Raw genomic sequence first — 19,865 nt, forward strand, 5'->3', positions numbered from 1 at the left:
TTTTACAACATGTAAGGGGTTTTCTCTGTGAGTAATATAGTACAAGCAATTTGTATCTCTGCTGGGGTTTCCAATGTGCACTGGGTTACAATAAACATGGAAAATTTCTTCAGTGCTGAAGACACTTGATATATGGGGCCAACAGGTACATAGATGGATGCATTTTCAAACACAGGCACACAAATTTAACCTGCAGAAGCTACACAAGCAGGCAGTGCATGCACATTCAGAAAGTATGCAAGTGCATCACATGTGCATCTATACTTAAAACTGCCAACTTCAGTAGTACTTCTGAAAATTTGGTTCCCGAAACCAGAACAACAACAGCAGCATATTTTAAAATAGTTTTTAAAACCCTATTTGGCTGCTGTTGAAATACCAAGTTCTCTCATTTCTGCTGCTTTGCCTTGCAGTCCTGTGCTTTAAAAACAGCTTTGTTTTTTAAATTCACATTTTTGCTTTGTATTAGCTATCTTCAGAGGAGAAAGCACCAGTGTATGTTGTGAATTTCCATTTAATACTTTAACTCACTGACTTTAAAAAAAACACACCTTCTTACTCAACAGATCTGCTCACTGTGTGTATTCAGACAGATCTGCGGACGTTACTGACAAAAAAGTTTTTACTGCTTTCTAGAATTTATTCCTGCTTGTGCTACACAGTCAATACAGCGGTGAGAGAGTAAGCCTGAGTCTATTCCTGAACACAGAGCTTCAGACCAGTAGTTAACTAAATTCCAGTTGCAAAATTAAATGCTTCCTATTTACTGGGAGCCCCAGTGCATACAGTGAGGTTATTTAGGGTACACTGGCAACTGGCAAGAAGCCTGAGAATCACATCTAATCTGCATACACAATGGAGTGGATTACAACTGCCTTGGTTTTTAATACAGTGTTGCCTGTTGAGGGGTGGCCAGAGGCTGCTTCATGTTTGGGACACATTTACTCCACAAGATACACTCTGATACATTCCTGTCTTAGGACCTGCTCCCGTAGAAGTTGATGGCAAAACTCCCACTCCCATTCAAAAGGCTTAAAAGGTTCAATGGCATGATTTTCCATGCTGCATCATATGCAGTGCAATACCTAGACGTGATGGGATGGGCTAAGGACAGGATTTCCACTGTTGTGAGAATGCAGATGTGGTTTAATAGAAGCACAGTGCCAAAATCCAAAGGATGAAATAGGCCTGGAACCATTTAGTAATAAAAGACATATGCTTATGTTTTTTTTTCTGTAACGTTTGCTATCAGCAACAAAAACAAATAGGCAAATGATAATGTGTTACTAACCAGTAATGTAAACAGTGGTCTATGCAGGCATTTGAGCATATAAAAAACCATATGTTCTGGCTCCAGACCCTTACACTTTATAGCATTGATATAACTTTCTAGGAAATTAATTTGGATATAGAGTCAAGGAGCTACTTTTGAACTTTTGAACTGGTGGGGCCCAATGAGGTTTTAATCTTTATGGGTGAAATCCTGGCAACATTGAAGTAAAATGGCAAAAAAACTCTGACTTCAATGGGGCCAAGGTTTTACCCAACATATTTTTACAGTGTACAGCAGAAAAAATTCTAGGAAGTAAATAAATAAATGACATGGCTCCAGATTACCCCATCCTGCAATAAAACCTGGGTGCCCCTATATACAGCATGTGTTTCCTATAGTAAGATAAAGATAAATTCCAGCTTTACCCTTAGAAACACGGCCCTTTCATTCTGTGGAAACATGGCTCACTGGCTTCAATGACGCTTGTAGCACTTGCAGACAGTTGTTTTTAATTAAAGTTCCCCAGTGTGTCATAAATATGCTTATTTAATCCACATAGTAAAAACAGTGGGTTTAATTCTCATTTACACTAAATCTGCTGTATATCGCTCTGACAATAGTAAAGGAGACTTAGTGTAAACAAGAATAAAGCATAGTGTGTGAAAGATGTTATTCACGATGCAAAACAAAACCAAACACCACACTGCTGTCCCCTCTCAATAGCTGCAAAGGGAGTATTGAAGCTGGAATCACTGAGGAACTCTCTATTCTGTATTCACTGATTTCAAATTTGCCTTTTAACATATGGGAGTCAAACTCTTCTTTCACGTACAGCAGTGTAACTTCATGGACTCAATTACATGCAATTACACTGACAAAACTTAGAGGAGAATTTAGGGTCTGATCTAAATGCCAAAGACTCCCACTGACTTTGGTTAGAGATGGGTCAGGTCCTTAATCCATACTTTGGAAAGTTTATTCTTGCTTAGACAAAAATCCCAATGAATGGAAGTTTTGACTGAAGAAAGATGGCAAGATTTGGTTCATGTAGTCCTTCTGAATTTCCTTAATCACATCTTAAAACTGCATTGCAGTTAAAGTATAGTGCGTGCTATGAGGAAGTAGCCAAGCCATAATTTCTGTAACAACCCGGACAATGCATGTGTCCAACAGAATTATACTGCCCAATTAAGGCACCTAGCAGCATTGTTGCCATACTAAAAAACAACTTTTAATTTGTTTGGATCACTTGAATGACTAAAAGAAGATTTTAAAATGTGCACAATCTCTGCTTCTTTGATAGCATGATTAAATAAGTGTGGGTGTACCTGTCCTTTAAGAACTGTCCACTGGACATGCAGAGCAATACAACAATAATCTGATAATTTGCTAATATGTGATCAGACCTGATCAACATTTTCTAATCTACTGCAGTTGTTTGCAAGCACAGACACTACGACTATAGACACCTTTTAACTCCTCTGAAGTTAAATACAGTAGGAGAAGCAAAACATGGCTTATTACACAAAGTTCAAACTGAAAAAAGATTTTGAATCTCATAAATGTAGGGATTAGTTTTTACACACAGGCAGAAGTCCACTGGTAATAACTGTTACTGTCTGCTTCTGAAAGACTTTTTCTGTCAGGTTACTTCCCGCACTGCCCTTTGGGAGTTCCACAAACAATTTTATAATTGATAAAGCTGCACCTCGGTGGCAACATAAAAATGTATCAGGAGTTCTGGCATCATAGTCACAGCTGACCTTAAACATTAATTCCTTTGGTGGATAAACAGGAGCTGGGACTTTGGTACTACCTCTTAAATGCTCACTGCACTTGACTTGTAGTTTGACCGTCTTTTATATCTTCCACCTTGCAAAATATTTTAATGAGAACCTAAAGTTTACTGAAAACAACAAATATTCTAACATTTATTACTTGAAGGTTTTGGAAAAGTCCAGTACGTGTTTGCAAGTACCTCAAAAGTACAAACGGAAACTAAAGCCCTGTCTACATTACAACTGCAATGCTGTTAAGGAAATTTACAATTTGGTTCTCCACAAATTTGGTGGTAAACTTGGATCCATTTCTAGTGTAAAATAGACCTTAACAGTGTTTCAAAACTTGCTTCAAGTCTTGATCTGACCAGGTTTGTAACACAGTGGGGGGCTAACTAAGTTGTAACTAATTTCCTTTGCTGTATTTGTAAGGTAAATGGCATTTGAAAGAGATTCAATGAGGATTTCCAAACATACCCTGAGTGTTTGGACAAATTTAGACACTATCTTAGTTTAGGCCCAAAATATAGCCTGTCATCAAATTGTTTGGTACATGGCTGGATAGCTCAGGGCACTAGTAATTGCATATGTCCCCTGTTTCTATTCCATGGGTTCAAATCCATCTCAGAAAGGGAAAAAGAGTTTCATTTGCATAATCAGAATCACATGACTGACATTCCTTTGAGCTGGTTGATATTTTTAATGAAAAAGTGCATTTAAAGGAAAAAATTAACAGAAAATATTTAATTTTTTCAAAATTTTCTGGGTTTTTTTTTTTTTTGGACTAAAATCCAAAAATTGGGGGGGAAAAATACAGTTTTTGAAAACCAAACTCTGCACATTTTGTTTTCATTGTGAATGGCCCATCCTCATTCCCCCGCTGTGTGAGATGGCTTAGGGCCCACATCAGTGTGTAAGGGGTTTGGACCCACTCTGCATGAATATTCTGCTGTCATCTCTCTCCTATAGAGAATAATCATGGCACTTGCAAAGTATTCTGTGCCTTGCAAGCTCAGATGAGAGAAGAGAGGATCTACAGTTTGTCCAAGTGTGATGATATGATTGTGATTCTGGTGCATTAAGCTTCAGGCACCAAACACAACCTCAGTAATTTTGCAGTTATCACCCTCAAAGCAAGGTGCAATTAATTACAGTTACACAATTTGATAGCGGCAGTAACTGAGACTGGAAGCACAAAGTTCTTGACAGCAGAGGAAGGTAAAAGCAATGCCACACTCTCACTTAACTTGACATGACCAATGGCAGAACATACCTGTGTTTTACATTACACGTGATACTTGTCCACGGATACTGGCCTATCATCATACTATCCAGGGTTGAGTCAGAAAAAAGAAAAAAAGAAAAAAAAAGGCAACCCTAGCACAATGCTGTAATATCTGTGTTGTAAACAACATTGGAAAATATTTAGATCTTTTTTAAAAGCCTACTGGAATTGGAATTTATTCATGGAAACATTTCTATTAGTCCTTAGATTCTGTAAAAACCTCATCTGGGGGCCAAATTTTACCTGAGAGTGTCCACTTACATTCAGGGGTAAAAAGCTAATTCACTGGATTACATTAAAATGTGCACTGGAACCTTCATGACTGAGTCTTTTGTAACGTGTCAAATGCAAATTCCCTGTACACTCTCTTTCTGTCAGCAGTTGCCCACTATCCCCTTTTCTGGCTGACCAGAACACCACATTTCATGCTACCATAGAGGCCAGATTTTTTATTCTAGCAAAGGTCGAAATTAGTACTGTAAGAGCACATCCCCCTACTTATAGGCCTGTAACCTCAGCGCAAATAGAAGTTTAGACATCGGCAGCCGGGATTCATGCCCTCACTATCCAGGCTGGAGGCTTAGCGACAAAGTGATGGCTGACATTGTGTCTGTACACAAGTTGCACAACCCATTTGTCTAGTTCATGACTGCCAAGAAAATACAGCCATTTGCACAGCCAGCTGGCATAAAGAAACAAGCACATCTGGTGACCATCTGAAAGTGAGCAGGCAAGCAGGCAAGCGAACAAGTAAAGGTATAGTAGAGCCCATTTTAGGGCACCACATAAAGCTGATGCTGTAAATCAGACAGAGGTTCCCAGACTTTTTTTTTTTTTTTTTGCTGTACCTCCCCTCTCCATGGGAGTCCCATAACTGCCCCTCCTCCCCCTCAACACCACCCATCTCCGACAGAAAATGGCTCACGAAGGGGAGCAGGCAACTCACCTGCAGGGTGGCAGCAGGCCCCAGCTGGCTCCATCCACGAAGGAGCCCATGGCAGTGTAGAGCAGACCAGGGTTTCCTCACTGCCCTACCACCCCATGCAAAGAGCCTCTTGCTCCTGCAGGCTCTGGAGGGTTTAAAATACACAGGTGTGTGGCCAGCCAGCTGTGCAGGCCCGGGCAGGGCAGCTGTGGGGAGAATGTGCAGGGAGTCTCAGCAGTCAGGGATGGGAGAACGGGGAGAGCAGCAGGTTGCTGTGGGGGTAGGGAAGGACTGAGCAAGGCTGAACTCCCCACTCCCCCACAACTGCCGGGGCTCCCTGTTTACTGCTCTAGCCACCCATCTAGCAGCAGCCTCATGCCCCACCTTGTGCTCCCCTGATAACCTTGCCCAGGGGGCACACCCCACAGTTTGAAAACCAGTACTGTAAATTATTCAAAACAGAGGAAGTAAAGCCTATCCAGCGTATCCTGAGGCGTCTCTATGGTGAAGTACCTTTGTTTGTGTGTCCTCCTCTAGATGATTATCCAGCAATGCCTCTTAGCTGATGACAAATAAGCTGGGGAAGGGAGGGCGGCAGGGAGGAGAGAGGGGAAGGTAACCTGCGCTGTGAAGAAACTAAGGCAAAGGGACTCGTGGCTGCCAACCAAGCAGGCTTCAAGACAGTAGGAGTCTTATAAGCCCATGACAATCACTTGAGTTGTTAAAAATGTATCCCACAAGAAAGGGCATCCCTGCAGGTGCTCCCTGTGAGTTTGAGCCCATAGCAGAGCAATGGCAGTAGCCCAATCTCCATCACAAATAAAAGTCAACTTGCCCTGAGACAGTGGCAACCAGCCAGAGGTGCAGAACGGCAGCAGGGAAGTGTGATGCCCAGGAAAAACCAAAATCCGTCAACATGGAAAATCTGAATTCCAAGGACTTAGGCTCTTCCTACAGAGTTTTGTTGTTGTTATCTGCACAATCTAAGATATTTTTCACCATATGATAAAATTAAGACCTCAGTTAGACTGGTGTAATTCCAGAGCACCTCCACAGATATCAGCAAAGTTACTATGGCTTTACATCAGCATAACTAAGATCAGAATCTGAACCTAAGTTTCTGGTTGCAAAGACCGCCTGCACAACATGAACCTGTACATGTTGTCTTTCCAAGTCTGCAGCCTGAGAGATTGAAACAAAGAGCAGTACATTCATTCTACCAGGGCACTGACTCCATATGGGGATTATAAAAATGTAAACACAAACTTTGTTATACCATTTCCAGCAAAATGGTTAAATGTCATCTTAGCACTTTTCCATTGCAGGGATATGCACACAGCCTCTTCCCAATGTACTTGGCATTTATGGTCTACAGAAGGTGAAAGTAAAACTCTCCCATCCTGATTACACTCACACTGCACAGGTGCAAATCACATGCAAAGGGCAAGGCAGCAGAGACTGAGGAGCCATAATCACTCTGCACCGATGTCATGGTCTCTTATTATGTGTTCAGTTTGATCGGTAATTTGTTAGGAGCGTGGGTCCCCATCCATACATGGCATGCTGGAGAAGGAATGACTTCAAGCTCCGTTTCTAGCCCAGTGGGCTTTGCCAAAGCACTGTGTTTGATTTGTACGCGTGAAGTGCATAGATATTTTCAGCTCCTGAATCACACTTTGGCTCAACAACCGGCTTCAACTTTTCCTTAACCAAACTATTTTGTTAGCAATTTTTCATTTATTGACTCACAGAACAGAAAATCACCATAGTTGGAAGGGCTATTAAAGAAAAAAATAAGATTGGACCCCCTCCCCCCAAAAAAGAGGCCTTTAAATAAGGCCTGCTTTTATGTTTTTGGTTTTAAAAAAAATTCAGGTGCTAATAAATTACTCAGGTCATCCAAAATTATTTTAGCTTTCCTAATTTCATTATCTAAATTTATCATTTCTGTTGATTGCTGCTAATCAATGCTTTCTAATGGCTCAGGTGCTCTGACAGTGCAGGAACCAGTTTAGTTCAGTGGAACCAATATAGTCATGAAATAAGAATGGCAGCCAGGCCTGAATATAGCTATTGGAGAGACCTGTTGAAGGGAATGATGGTTACATCTGATAGATCCCATTTATAGTATGTGCTTTTTGCTAAAGAAAAACATGTTTTGCTTCCCCATAAAGTGATGTTGACTTGATCAAGATGCAAACATTACCTGAACTTGGCAAAAAGGAGAAAGCAAAATCTCTTTTTAGGATACAAGAAGAACAAAATATAATTGGCATAGCCTGTATATAACCCATAATCACCGTATCACCTTCTTTCCAGTCTTTAGGGCACATGCTCCCATGGAAGTCAACAGGAAAACTCCATGAGCAGTAACTGCAGAACTGTCTGACTAAAAATCCAATCCTGTTTTCCGCATTCAGGCTTCAATTCAACAAAACACTTGAGCGGGTGCTTAGGTCCATCCGTATTCAGCTGCACTGCTCTAAGCTCTCTAGTGTAGCCGCTCGAAACTGATGGGAGAGAGCTCTCTTGTCGACTTAATTAATCCACCCCCAACGAGCAGCAGCACTTATGTCAGCAGCTCTCCCACCGATATTGCATTGTCCACACCAGTGCTCAGGTCGGTATAATTTATGTCCCTTATTCACATCCCTGAGTGACATAAGTTATACTGACAGGTTTCAGAGTAGCAGCCATGTTAGTCTGTATTCGCAAAAGGAAAAGGAGGACTTGTGACACCTTAGAGGCTAACACATTTATTTGAGCATAAGCTGTCGTGATGCATCTGATGAAGTGAGCTGTAGCTCACAAAAGCTTATGCTCAAATAAATCTGTTAGTCTCTAAGGTGCCACAAGTCCTCCTGTTCTTTTTATAAGTTATACTGACATAAGTGGTAGTGTAGACATAACTGTATTAAGAATGTGCTTAAATCCCATTAAAGCTTGAAGTCAGTAGAACTTAAGTATGTGTGCAAGTACTTTTCTGAGCAGGGAAGCTTTGCTGAAATTTTGCCTGAGGCTCAGATACAACAGGAGATTAGCCTGAGTGAGGAAGGTAGGACTGGGCTTCTAGTCCAACTGTCCCATCAAGTTAAGAGTGATTTAAACTCTACTTTAAAGATGTAAATTGCTTTTCTTTAAATACTTCTATGGGTTAATTCAGCAAAAACCTATAATAGTCTGCTTCATTTCATCTGGCCTGCAAAAATGACAAAAATATTCAGGGACTCAAGCTTTGCTGAACATACATACACACACAGGGTTGGGCTCTCAAAAGAGCTTAGACACCTAACTGCCACTTTAGGTACCTAAATCCCAGAATCAGGCCCCACTGGGATTCACAAAACCCCCTCCCAGCTGCTGCCAACCATGTAGGTGCCTAAAATCACTCGGCACCTAAATTTTTGTAGTTAATGTTCCCTAGGCACCTACGATCCTGACTTTGAGCATGCACACTATGTGCTCACATCAGGTGTCTAGATGTCTACGCCTGAAAGAAATGCTTGAACCAGGGGAAGCTAGGCATTCCTCCACTTAACTCTCCTGTGGGGCCCAATCCGGATCAGGTCCTTACACCCAATTTTACACTAAACAAGAGAATAAGTGGGAGCACATCCTTCATAACTTTTAGCCCAGGGGTTAGAGTACTCAGCTGGGATGTGGAAGACCCCCCAGTTCAAGTCTCCCCTCCACCTGAGGGGGAGAAACGATTTGAACAGGGATCTACCACTTCTCAGATAAGTGCCCTAACTATTGTCTATGGGATATTCTGATGCAGGATTTTCTCAGTCTCTCATGAAGCTGTTCCACTGTGGAGAAATAATTTAAAAAGTCATTGAAGCACAGGAACTGGATCTTGGATCTTCCACCTGCCAGGTGAGTGCTTCAACCACCGGGCTACAGAGTCATCAGGCCGCAGACAGAGAGTAAGTATATAAGAATGACCCTGTTGCCCTTCTTTTGTAAAGGGTGTGTAGTTGTGAATCCAAGGCAGAGGGAGGTGCCTCCCCTGCAGCCTGGATGAGGTGCTTGACTCCAGGAGACAGGCAGGGCTTAGCATATACCGTTTTCATTGGCATCTTCCACTGGCTAACTTAGGCGAAGAGCTGGCTTTCGTGGATTCCATTCTGAGGTGACTCTCTCTCCCCATTCATTGTAAAGGGAGCCTAGGTGCCAAACTCAGGCTCTGTGAATCCCAGGGATTTTCTATGCGCCTAAAATGTCGGCCTAACTTTCTTTGTGACTCTAGCCCATACTGCCCAGAGGGTGCCAAAAGCCATCATGGTGGAAGGAGGCAATGAAGAAAAGTGGAGGCAAGAGGCCTCTGCACAGAAATCCCTGGCCTCTAGTGGGTTCCAGAGATCCAAGCAGATCTTTGTGGATCCACAGATGAAACCCCCAACTTCTTTCACAGAGGGAGTGGGGAACTCACTGCCCAGTGGAAGAAATTCTGTGAGTCTCATGTTAGAGTTCCAACCTTTAATATAAGCCATTGGAACTCCCAGGCACGTACAGTTTCCCAGGAGTCTTCCTATATTGCACATTACTGGGAAAGAAAAAGAATACTGCAAACAGGACTGTTAACTGTTCAATAGCAATTTATAGTCAATAGGCTAGAAAACTGAGTCCAGCCATGCTGTGCCCACCAAAAGATAATGGGTAGGGAGCAAAGATGGCTTTAAGATACCTTTGCATTTCTCAAGGACCAGGCAGCCCTTGGCAATAATCGCAAAAGCGCCAGGCTGCCCCATGACCTCTTTCTCACAGACACATCCCCTGTCACAGGGGCCTGGCTGCGTTATGCTGCCAGAGTGGCCCAAAGCATCCAGAGTAGGGGCAAAGATCTGGCCCAGTTTCTTTTAGAGACTACAATCTATCACTGTCCCAAAGGCACGTGAGCTGTGTAAAATACAATACAGTATAAATGTTTGCAGAAACGAAACAATTACAGCAAAATGCATGTTATGCAAACATCTTATCTACCAAGATGACACAACAGAGAGCACATAGCACAAACAAAGCACAAAGGCAACAGCATTGTTAAAAAAGAAACAAAACAAAACAAAAAACCATTTAGCGAAGAGCTCCACCGCTCTTTCTGCAGCCATTAGGACAGCAATAGCACTGGAATGGCCAGACAGCCTGGAAAATTGGATAAACCGAGACAGAGAAGAGACAATTGAAAGTAAGGAGACAGACTGAAAAAATAAATGAGACAAGAGATGGAAAGCAGAAATGCACTATCCACGGTATAGCTGTAATACTGCTAGTAACAGCCATATTTAAACGAGAGACTAGGATTTTGCTTTTAAACAAAACGTGCTAGAAACACTGTTCTATAGGGCTCTCTCCAAGACAGTTTACAGAACAGTTTTATGACACACTCAGAATTTCATGCCTGGAAATAGGATTCCTGTCCACACCAGTCAGCGAAACTATATGCATTACAACCAAGGGCCAAATTCTAATACCCTTAACTCCTTACTACACAAGTAGTCGCACTGACTTCAGAGAGGGCTACTTGTGAAATGAAAGTACTATCCTCCCCCAAACTAGCAGTAGCCAGGTCTTGTTTTTACTAGTGAGGTTTCAATCAAAGAACCCAAACTTAAAAGCTCTCCCTACTTCTTCCTAGGTTAACAAAATTTCCTTAACTTGAGTCTCTTCCTTATTAATATGGCTAGTGAATGAGATTAGAGAGCTATTATTCTGTTATAGAACTGTTTTACAGACTGCCATGGGAACCGTGTCTAGCAGAGTTTTCTAACATGGCTCTCGGGAAAAAACGCGCTTTCCATACTGGTACGGGAAACAGTTGTAAAAAGAACAACAATTTTCAATGCGGTTGTTACTAGCTTTATTTCAAACACAGTGTGGATGCAGCTTCTCTGTCATCCATCTGTTGTCACAATTGTCTTCCTGTCTCCTTAACTTTTTTTCTTTCGTAGCTTAAAAAAAAAAAAAAAAGAAGCAGCAGCATTTGGCCAAAACCTGATCAAAAGGTGACTTAGTCTAAAGGTAACACTGACTGACTACAGTACAGCAATTTTTCTAACATCCTTTGCAAATAACATCAAGTTTTAGCCACTAGGATGTTACAACTGTGGCTGTGGATTTTTAAAATTCAAATCTGATGTGCTCAACACCTCGCTAAAATGATTTATTGATTGAAGGATACCAACTGTGAACCTGCCATCGAAGAGACATGCCAATCTGCTCGAGAGGAATGAAGCCATGAAATCACATAACATGAGGCAAACACTTCTTTAAAAATTGACAGTGAACTTAATGATAGTGTTATGGAAAAATTACGCCAATAAAATTGAACTGGAAGGTGTCAGGGGATGAAATATTAACTGACCTCTTGACATGTTTGATTCTATATACACTACTCCTTGGAAAAGTTGTTGTCAGGTCATTTTCCCTAAGAGGTCCTTGACTGCGTAATTCACTTCCTTCCTTGATTCAATTGAGTCCAGAGTTATTAACCTTGCAGGCAATCTGCAAAGCCCATCTTGCCTTGAAGGTATTTCAGGGAGATTGTGAGTTTGTAGATGAAGGCAATGGAGTCTGAAGGATGAGTTAGGTGGCTTGATAGAGTGACTTAATTTCTTGTGGGACAGCCTATTAGTTGGAAAACTTGTAATTTGTGAAATTAATGAACTAAAGATTTCTATTGAACTATTTATATTCCTGATTGTGTTTTTTAAGTGTTGGGTGGTGCCTAGAGCTCTGGAGAGATGATAGAGAAACAAAAGAATACATTACAAAATAAAATAAAATATTAGGTCAGGTCTTCATTTGAAAGGTTTTGCTGAGAAAGCTATACCGGTAGCTAGGTTACTGGCAAAGTGCTCCTAGTGTGCACAGAATTTACACCAACCATCAGCTCGGACTGATATCGCTTAGTCCAGTCCCCAACTCCTGCCCTACCGAGTGATATAAGCTTTACCGGCAAAAGCAGAGTTTTGCTTGTATAGCTGTGTCTACACTAGGAGCTTTTGCCAGCACAACTATGTTGGCCACAGAAGACAGCTCATCACGTCCCTGATCAACATAGCAATGTCAGCAAAACTCTGGATTACAGCCCTGGCCTTAGATTGGTGGGGGAGATTTCCCATACTTTAAAGACTAAAGTATTGCCCTCTGCCAGTATTGCAAATTTTAAGTTTTCACGTGCTTTTACAGGAACGCATCATGATACAATGTCTCAGCAGTGGTGCCCTGTACAGGAAAGGCCACAGCACTTCTAGAATAAAAAGAAAATCTGGGCCACTTTCATGTATTGACTCGCTCTGCCGCCCTCCCACTATTTGGGAGGGAGAAAGCTGAAGGAACCCAACAGGCTCTCTCCCTGACTCTGCCCTGCCCCTCCAGCTCTGCAAAGCCCACACTGTGGGGTTGCCATGGATCAAGAGAAAGTGGAAGCATACAACAGAGATTGAATGCTCGCCTTCTGCAGGCAGAGGCTCCTCTCCAGATAGAACAGGTGCCTGAGATCTTCTCTTCCTATTTGCATTGTGACTGTAAGCATGCCGGAATAATATTATCAAAAGAAACACATTGAGTTAGACAGACATGAAGAAACAAAACCAAATTTACCGAGGCACTGAAAAATTCATATAATTTAAACCACATTTTAGAGGAATCATCATGCGGATCCACAGGGACAACAAAAATATCATGCAGGCATGCTGCTTATGGTGTATTCCATTGTCCCCAATCATCCATGTTGTTTTAACATTATTATCTCTGAAAGTGATTTTCATAAGAGAGTGGGAAGTGACTTTAATAAGCCCTTGAATAAATTAAGATCAGTGAGGGCTTTGGCAGCATAGTCACATGTGGCTTGCAGCCCTGGAAGGGTTTACCTGCCTTTGGTTTGGCAATGTCTAGAGCTGTGGTCCCTGTCCACCAAGCATTATCTAATTCCTTTACAAGGCCTGCAGCAGATATTTCTGGCAGCCTGGATCTAATCCAGGCTACTATGGTTTCCATGGACAGGAAGTTTGAAGTTTTGGGATTAAAACGGCAGGAGGCTGAGAAGAAAATTGACGACCTGGAAATAACAACTGATAGGTGTGACGCAATCATCACTGCGAAAGCTACAGAGGGTGAGGCTTAGAAAAATGTAATCAACAACCTGGAGAATAATCTCAAATAAAGGGCTACGGTTAGCATAGGGGAGGACGATTCCTGAGACTGTACTGACACGAGAGGCTTCAGTATCCTTTTGCAAAGCGATTTCAACCATTCCTTACTGAATAAGGTAGCAAGTGTGTGATGCGAAAGCATATGGCAGTGCAGACTGACTTGCCTGCTATGTTTTTTTTTTCAAACTAAGCTGTTGCTGTCTAAGAGCTGCAGCAGTGATGGGGTTAGAAAAGTTGGGATGGACAGACTTGATTTCCACCCCACCACAGTGAGGGCACATATGGCAGGATTACTGGGAAGTTCATTCAGGCAACTCCCTACTTAATAATTGTCTAATGTGCAACACTTGGCATGAGAATCATAACTTCAGCAATATCATACAAGCATAACCCTAGCTTTTCCTGGCTCATATGATTTTAAATCTGGAATAAAATAAATGGCACTAAAAGGCTGCATGCTATCTCCATCTCCATCCGTCAATAACCACCCACCTTCATTCCACTGTTGTCAAATCTTAATATAGTGATGTGTTTTTTAAAGGGCAGTATTTCTTAAAGGGGCAAACTGTTATCACCACTAGAATCTTATGAAGCTAGTAACAGAATGCATGGGAACCCAGCCCTCTCTCAGTCAACTATCTTCCCACTGGAAAATCGTGTGGGGAACGTGACCAGCTGCGAGTTCTCATCCCACCAGCTCTTTATTCTTTAAATAAACCCCAAAACTCAGATGCCATTGAATGCTGAGACCCCTCTGTGTTGCTTGAATGGTACAAATAATCCTTAAAGATACCCTAAATGGATGGCTGAGGACTCCCTAAAGTGGATCCTGTGGCTGCTCCAAATTACGCTGGGGCCCATACTAACCCCTGGCTACCCCAATGGATCAGGAGATCACAAAAATAGGTTTTTAAGCAATCTTTGCCCCTGTGCTCTGCTCAGCTACAGTAAGCAGTGCTCTACTCCAGCTGGGTCAGTGCCCAAATTTACAATGGAAAACTGACAACTTTCAAAAATCTATCTCCTTAAATACCCAAGGTTGGGGCCAACGGGAGGGCCTGTGCTCAAAAGCTAATCAAAAAGAGAAAAGTAAGGGCCACCCTAGACCTAGAAGACACCGCGGAGGAAAACTGAGGTCTCAGCAGGGGAGGGGCGCACCGGGGCTCAGGGCTTTAGCAACAGGGGGAGCATTGGGCTGAAATCAGCGCTCCCTTCGAAGCAAAAGCCCAATCCCTGGCGCCCCCACCCCAGGGCTGAAGCCAGGAACGGAGCTCTGGGGCTGAAGCCCTGAGCCCCCTGCGAAGCTGAAACCAGGAGCGGAGCTGTGGGGCTGAAGCCCTGAGCCCCAGCACTCCCCCCCCGGGTCTAAAGCCCTGATGCAGGCGCTCCCAAGAATCAGAAGCTTGGACCTTTCTAACTATTGACGGAAAACTTTTAAAAGTCATGGACTGGGAGGATATCATTCGTGCGTTTGTGGAGCAGAAGTCAAGGAAGAAACATGCGCATGTGCAGTAAAGTAGCACCTGCCCGCTACCGATGTGATTGTTTTAATTGCATGTATTTTTTTTATTGTAGGGAATAAATATTTAAATTACCATTTATAGTTTTTCTGGTTTCATTTTCTATGGAAAGCTGTAGGCAAGGGGGAGGAGAGCACTGAAGATGCTGTGCCTAAGGGCGCATAAGGTGTAAATCCGTCCCTGCATGTTATATGGGGCTGGGCGTCACACAGGTCTGCCTTCCATGTAGTTACGGAGATCTGTCATTAAATCTGACCTTTTTTTTCCTAGCAATATTTCTGTCTACTCAGAATGGATAACATCCATACAGGATGCTCTTTTTAAACTGTGTATTCTAAATTGATACACATCCACTCAGCTGCATGTTTTGATACTCCTATTTTGTAAAGTGCTTTCTATGACTCCAGAAAACGTATATCCAGACATGAAGGAGGAACTTCTACCTGTCTACATTCTTATATGACACCCATCATCTTGCTCAGATTAATGCTCAGGACCACCTGAGAGGTTGAGGAATTAGCAATCTCCATACCCAAAATGGGAATCTCAGGCACAGAAAAAGTAAGTGACCTGCTCAAGCTCACACACAAAGTCTTTGGTTGAGCCAAAGACTGGATCTGCTGAGCCCTGTAACCATGAGACCATCTTTCTTCCCATGTTGATGCATTCCACTGAAGGGAAATGATCCAAAGCCACTCAGATTATAGAAATAATGTTATTACCATTCAAAATTGTAATTTTGGCCAGATAATCCCTCATTAGAAATACAATTTTAAAATCTCTACTGATACATGAAGTAAAATCATATTGCCATTTTTGTCATTAATTCATATGTGTATTAAAATGGAATATATACTTATGTTTTATTTTGGTAAAGTCAAAACCCATGTAATAAATATAATACACATTACACATATAATGCATCAGAGATGGGGGTTTCACGTGTGTTGATGCAAGCTATTTTTTCTCTTTCTCAGTGCATAAATCTAACTCCAGGAGAGGTGGCTAAGGCTAGTTGAGTGTGCACACCGTTAGGAAACAGCACTGTTGAGTTCTAATCCTAGGCCTGCTACTGAATAGGCAGTCATGAGGCCAAAACTTTCAAAGGTGGGCTTTAGCCTTTAGTTAGGCACCCAAAGAAGTGGCCTTATTTTAGGAGAGGGTGCGACCCACAACTGCTATTGAAGTCAATGTGCTTTCAAAATCAGGCCACTAATTTATGTGCCTAAATCTGGCTTTAGATCCCTCAGTCTAGGCACCCACATTTGAAAATCTTGGCCCTAACATTTCTGTGTCCCAGTTTCTCCGCTCATGAAACGATGGTAATAATTCCTATCTCACTAGGTGCAGTGTGAGGATTAATTAATATTTCCACAGCCCTGTGTAAAAGAATTACATTAATTTTGCATATCAAAATTTTAAAAATAAATCAACACAGAATTTATATAAATGAAGATCATCATCCAAGTCCCCAAGTTTGGGACTTTCAATGAATTATGTGCCTATAGCATAGGATAGATGCATTTAACCAATAAAAATACATAAATAAACTAAGTGGTAATGAAAAAAGCTGACAGCAGAAGGAAATAATTATTTGTCTCCTTTTGAAGACAAAATTGAGAGAGGACGTCTGAGTGCCACAATTGCCACAAATAGCTGTGCCATAATATGTAACCAGCGTGTTTTCAGAATCCATAAAAGCAAGGGTGGGCCTTTTTTCCTTGGTTTTCATGAAGCTGCCTTAGCAATCACCTGGAATGGGGGACTGCTGTATCTCTGCATGCTGGTAGTGTAAAAAGCTGCAAAGATGCTTAACAATAGCATGGCATGAGCAGTTTATTTATTACAGAGATAGCTCTAAAGTCTGATACAAACAGACAATCGCTGAGCCTTCAGTGGACAGCTCAGAACACAGGTTTATTGACCATGCACTGTATAACCCTACTTGTATTGTGTCATCTAAGACCTGCGTTAGACTGACATCCTTTACTCATTCTTCCTCCCCCTCCTCCCTTTTTCCCAGTAAACCCTCAAGTTATTTTCCTTATGTCCAGACGCCCTAGTACTAACCTGAAGTGGTGATGACAGTGACTGAACAAGAGTATGAGGAAACATTGCTATCACAATCACTGAGATCAAGAGCTGTCAATAACTATATTACACAAAATGTCAGGCTAGATCACAGATTCCGATGCCACAAGGGACCTCTATCAATCTATGAATAATATTCTCAGTTCCACACAGGGTGACCATCCATCCCTTATCATCAGGGAATCTCTTATTTATGGTCTGATCCTGCATCCACTGCAGTAAGTAGCAAAACTCCTACTGACTTCAGTGGATGCAGGGTAGGATCATGGGTCCCAATCCAGCAAATCACTTAACTTTGTTTAACTTTCAGCAGGTGACTAGACCACTGAAGTCATGTGCATAAAACTAAGTCCTTTGCTAGACTGGGGCCTTCGTGCACAGTGCTCTGCATCCCAAATCAAATGGCTACAGGGAATGACAACACAGAATACTGCACTGCTCACTGACAAATATATTCAATTTTAATTTTATTTCGTGTAAATGAAAACTATCCTAATTCCCTGGATCATCCAAAGGCAAATTTGGGGCTTGTGGAGTTGGTTGGTTTGTTTTCCAGTTTAGTGCAGCCTATCAAAATGAAGATAAAAAGGAACAGGTCCTTCATAGGATTTATAGTCCAATCCCACATTCCAAGTTTTGCCAAAGTAAACACTACTGGATAAGGCTCGCAGTTCACAAATAACCAAGGCCCACAGCTTTTAGATGCTGCTACCATTTAACAAATTCTAAGATTCACTGATCCTTGTGCAGCCAGGTTTCCAAACACTTACACTCAAACTGACCATGGCAATACTGTTGTGGTTTTTGCCATCTGCCTATCAGCTTATTAGTTTTGAAAAAATGACCTCTTATCCTCAGAAGTGACCTGTCCAAAAGAGAATTACGGCCCATTTGTGGAAAGACATGCGCTGCTGCATCTGTTTGTGGAAAAGTACAAAGGACTTCCTTTTACGGGACTCTCAAAGGAGCACTTAGCACTGAACTGAGATGCACAATTTAAAATTTATTTTTGTTTTGAAAGCTTACCAATCTTTCGTCTGAAGTAATTATGCGCTCGCTCTTGCTCAAAACTGATGGCTCATTTTAAATCAACCAAAGTTCCATGCACAGAGTAGCTGTGGGATTAGAACCTCTTTGCCATAATAAATTATCATGGCTGTACAGGATCACTTTATATCAAAGATCCAGACATGAACCCCACCAAAGACTGAAATGAAGTGCCCAAAACACAAAGTGGAATACACCATAAGGAAAGTGTGAAGAAAAGATTCTTTCAATGTGTTAAAAATCTATGCTACAAAGCAAAACAAACAAAAATTCTAACTTAAGGCTCTTGCTCCTTTCTGATCTCCCCCTATTGTGAACCAAATCATATACACATTCTTAATACCCCAACCTGTCAAAACATGGTGAGTTAAAAGATGGCCTGGTATCACAAGTTCATTGTTTTGATATACTTACAATTGGGCTTTTTACAGGGCCTGATTCTGATCGTACTTTCCCCTGTGCCAATCAGAAGTAACTCCCTGGAATTACACTTGGATAAGTGAGAAATCGGAATCAAGCACATAATGTATATTCCATCTAACACCATATTTTTAAACATATATTCTAGTTCTACTCACATTTTTAGAGGCACCTGAGAAGGTCCATTTTTTCTGTCAAAAATATTACAGGAAAATGCTGGGAGTAATAGTCATTAAAAAAAATCAATAATTTCATTAAAAATGTATTAAAAGAAAGCAGTAGTGTTATATTACTAACTAGTGGGGGGTCTCATATTATTACACAGAGAAGGGCAGCAATGGAAAACCTTTTTCAATTGGTGTTTCTATTCCTTCCTCTTTTACTTGGTTCAGAAGCCCTGCATAATTAATACTGTAGTACTTAATAAATGCTTATGAAGCTACTATCTCTCTACTCTTTCAGTTTAATTAGGTGATTGACTTCAGGCATACTATACATTATCATGACAATTTAATTACTTTTTTAATGAGCACACTTAAAAGATTTATAAACAGGAATAGAATAGCACAGAACACTGAAAACTAGAAATACTGTGAAATGAAGCACAGCTCAAAGTAACGTAATCTAATGTATCTATCTAGTATCTGTACGGGAGACATACAGAATTTTGTATTCCTCCTCAGAATACTGGTTATAATCTTCCTTAGAATTCATCTTTTTGTCCAGGTGGATCATGTTAGATTTAGTGGTTAATAGCCTAAAGTGGTCCCAGGAACAGTAAGGTAACTGAGCTTTATATTACCTAAAATCTATTTGTAAAAATGAATGGCCCTTTTCCTTCCTTGTAAGTAATCAGTAAATCTCTTCTCTCACACCATCCCACGAAACCCACACCCAGAAAACGTGACTGCAGAGAGGCAAATCTCCTAAACTATTCCACCTGGCAGAGACAGTCAACAGTATTCAATGGGCTACAGGTTTAACAATCCTCAACCCAGATTATTCCTGACTAGTATGTCAAAAACTTGCATGTGAAAACATTGCAAACTATCTGCACAACTCAGTGTAATAATCAAGGTCTGCTCACTTGATATTGCTATTAGTTAGGGCTTAATTTCCCCTACATACATGACTGTAACTTCTGAGTAATTAATGGAACTAGACTTGTATAAATTTGGAGTAAATTAAAGAATCAGACCCTTCATTTTTACTTTAATATTGCTCAAAAGCAATCAAACTACAAAAGATATAATGTGCAATAAATATGAGGAAACCACTGTCCTTTTATTCTTCTTCATCAGGAAAAATATAAAAATAAGCATACGGCTACGTACAGCTATTCCATAAACACAACTGGGTACTAAAACCAAACA

The 19,865-nt window shown here is 41.3% G+C and overlaps 1 protein-coding gene across 4 annotated transcripts in view; it reads right to left on the bottom strand.

Moving 5' to 3' along the window:
- Positions 1-19,865, bottom strand: part of HIVEP2 (HIVEP zinc finger 2) — a 159,628-nt gene that overhangs the window by 65,493 nt on the left and 74,270 nt on the right. The window contains exon 1 of one of the 4 annotated variants that reach the window (XM_075126785.1): positions 5,283-5,433. The exons of the other annotated variants lie outside the window; for them this stretch is intronic. The gene's annotated coding sequence lies outside the window, so the exon portion shown is untranslated. Of the gene's footprint in view, positions 1-5,282; positions 5,434-19,865 lie in introns of those variants that run through there. 4 annotated transcript variants of the gene reach the window in all.

This window comes from Caretta caretta, chromosome 3 (genome assembly GCF_965140235.1).
Source record: "Caretta caretta isolate rCarCar2 chromosome 3, rCarCar1.hap1, whole genome shotgun sequence".
Taxonomy (NCBI): domain Eukaryota; kingdom Metazoa; phylum Chordata; order Testudines; family Cheloniidae; genus Caretta; species Caretta caretta.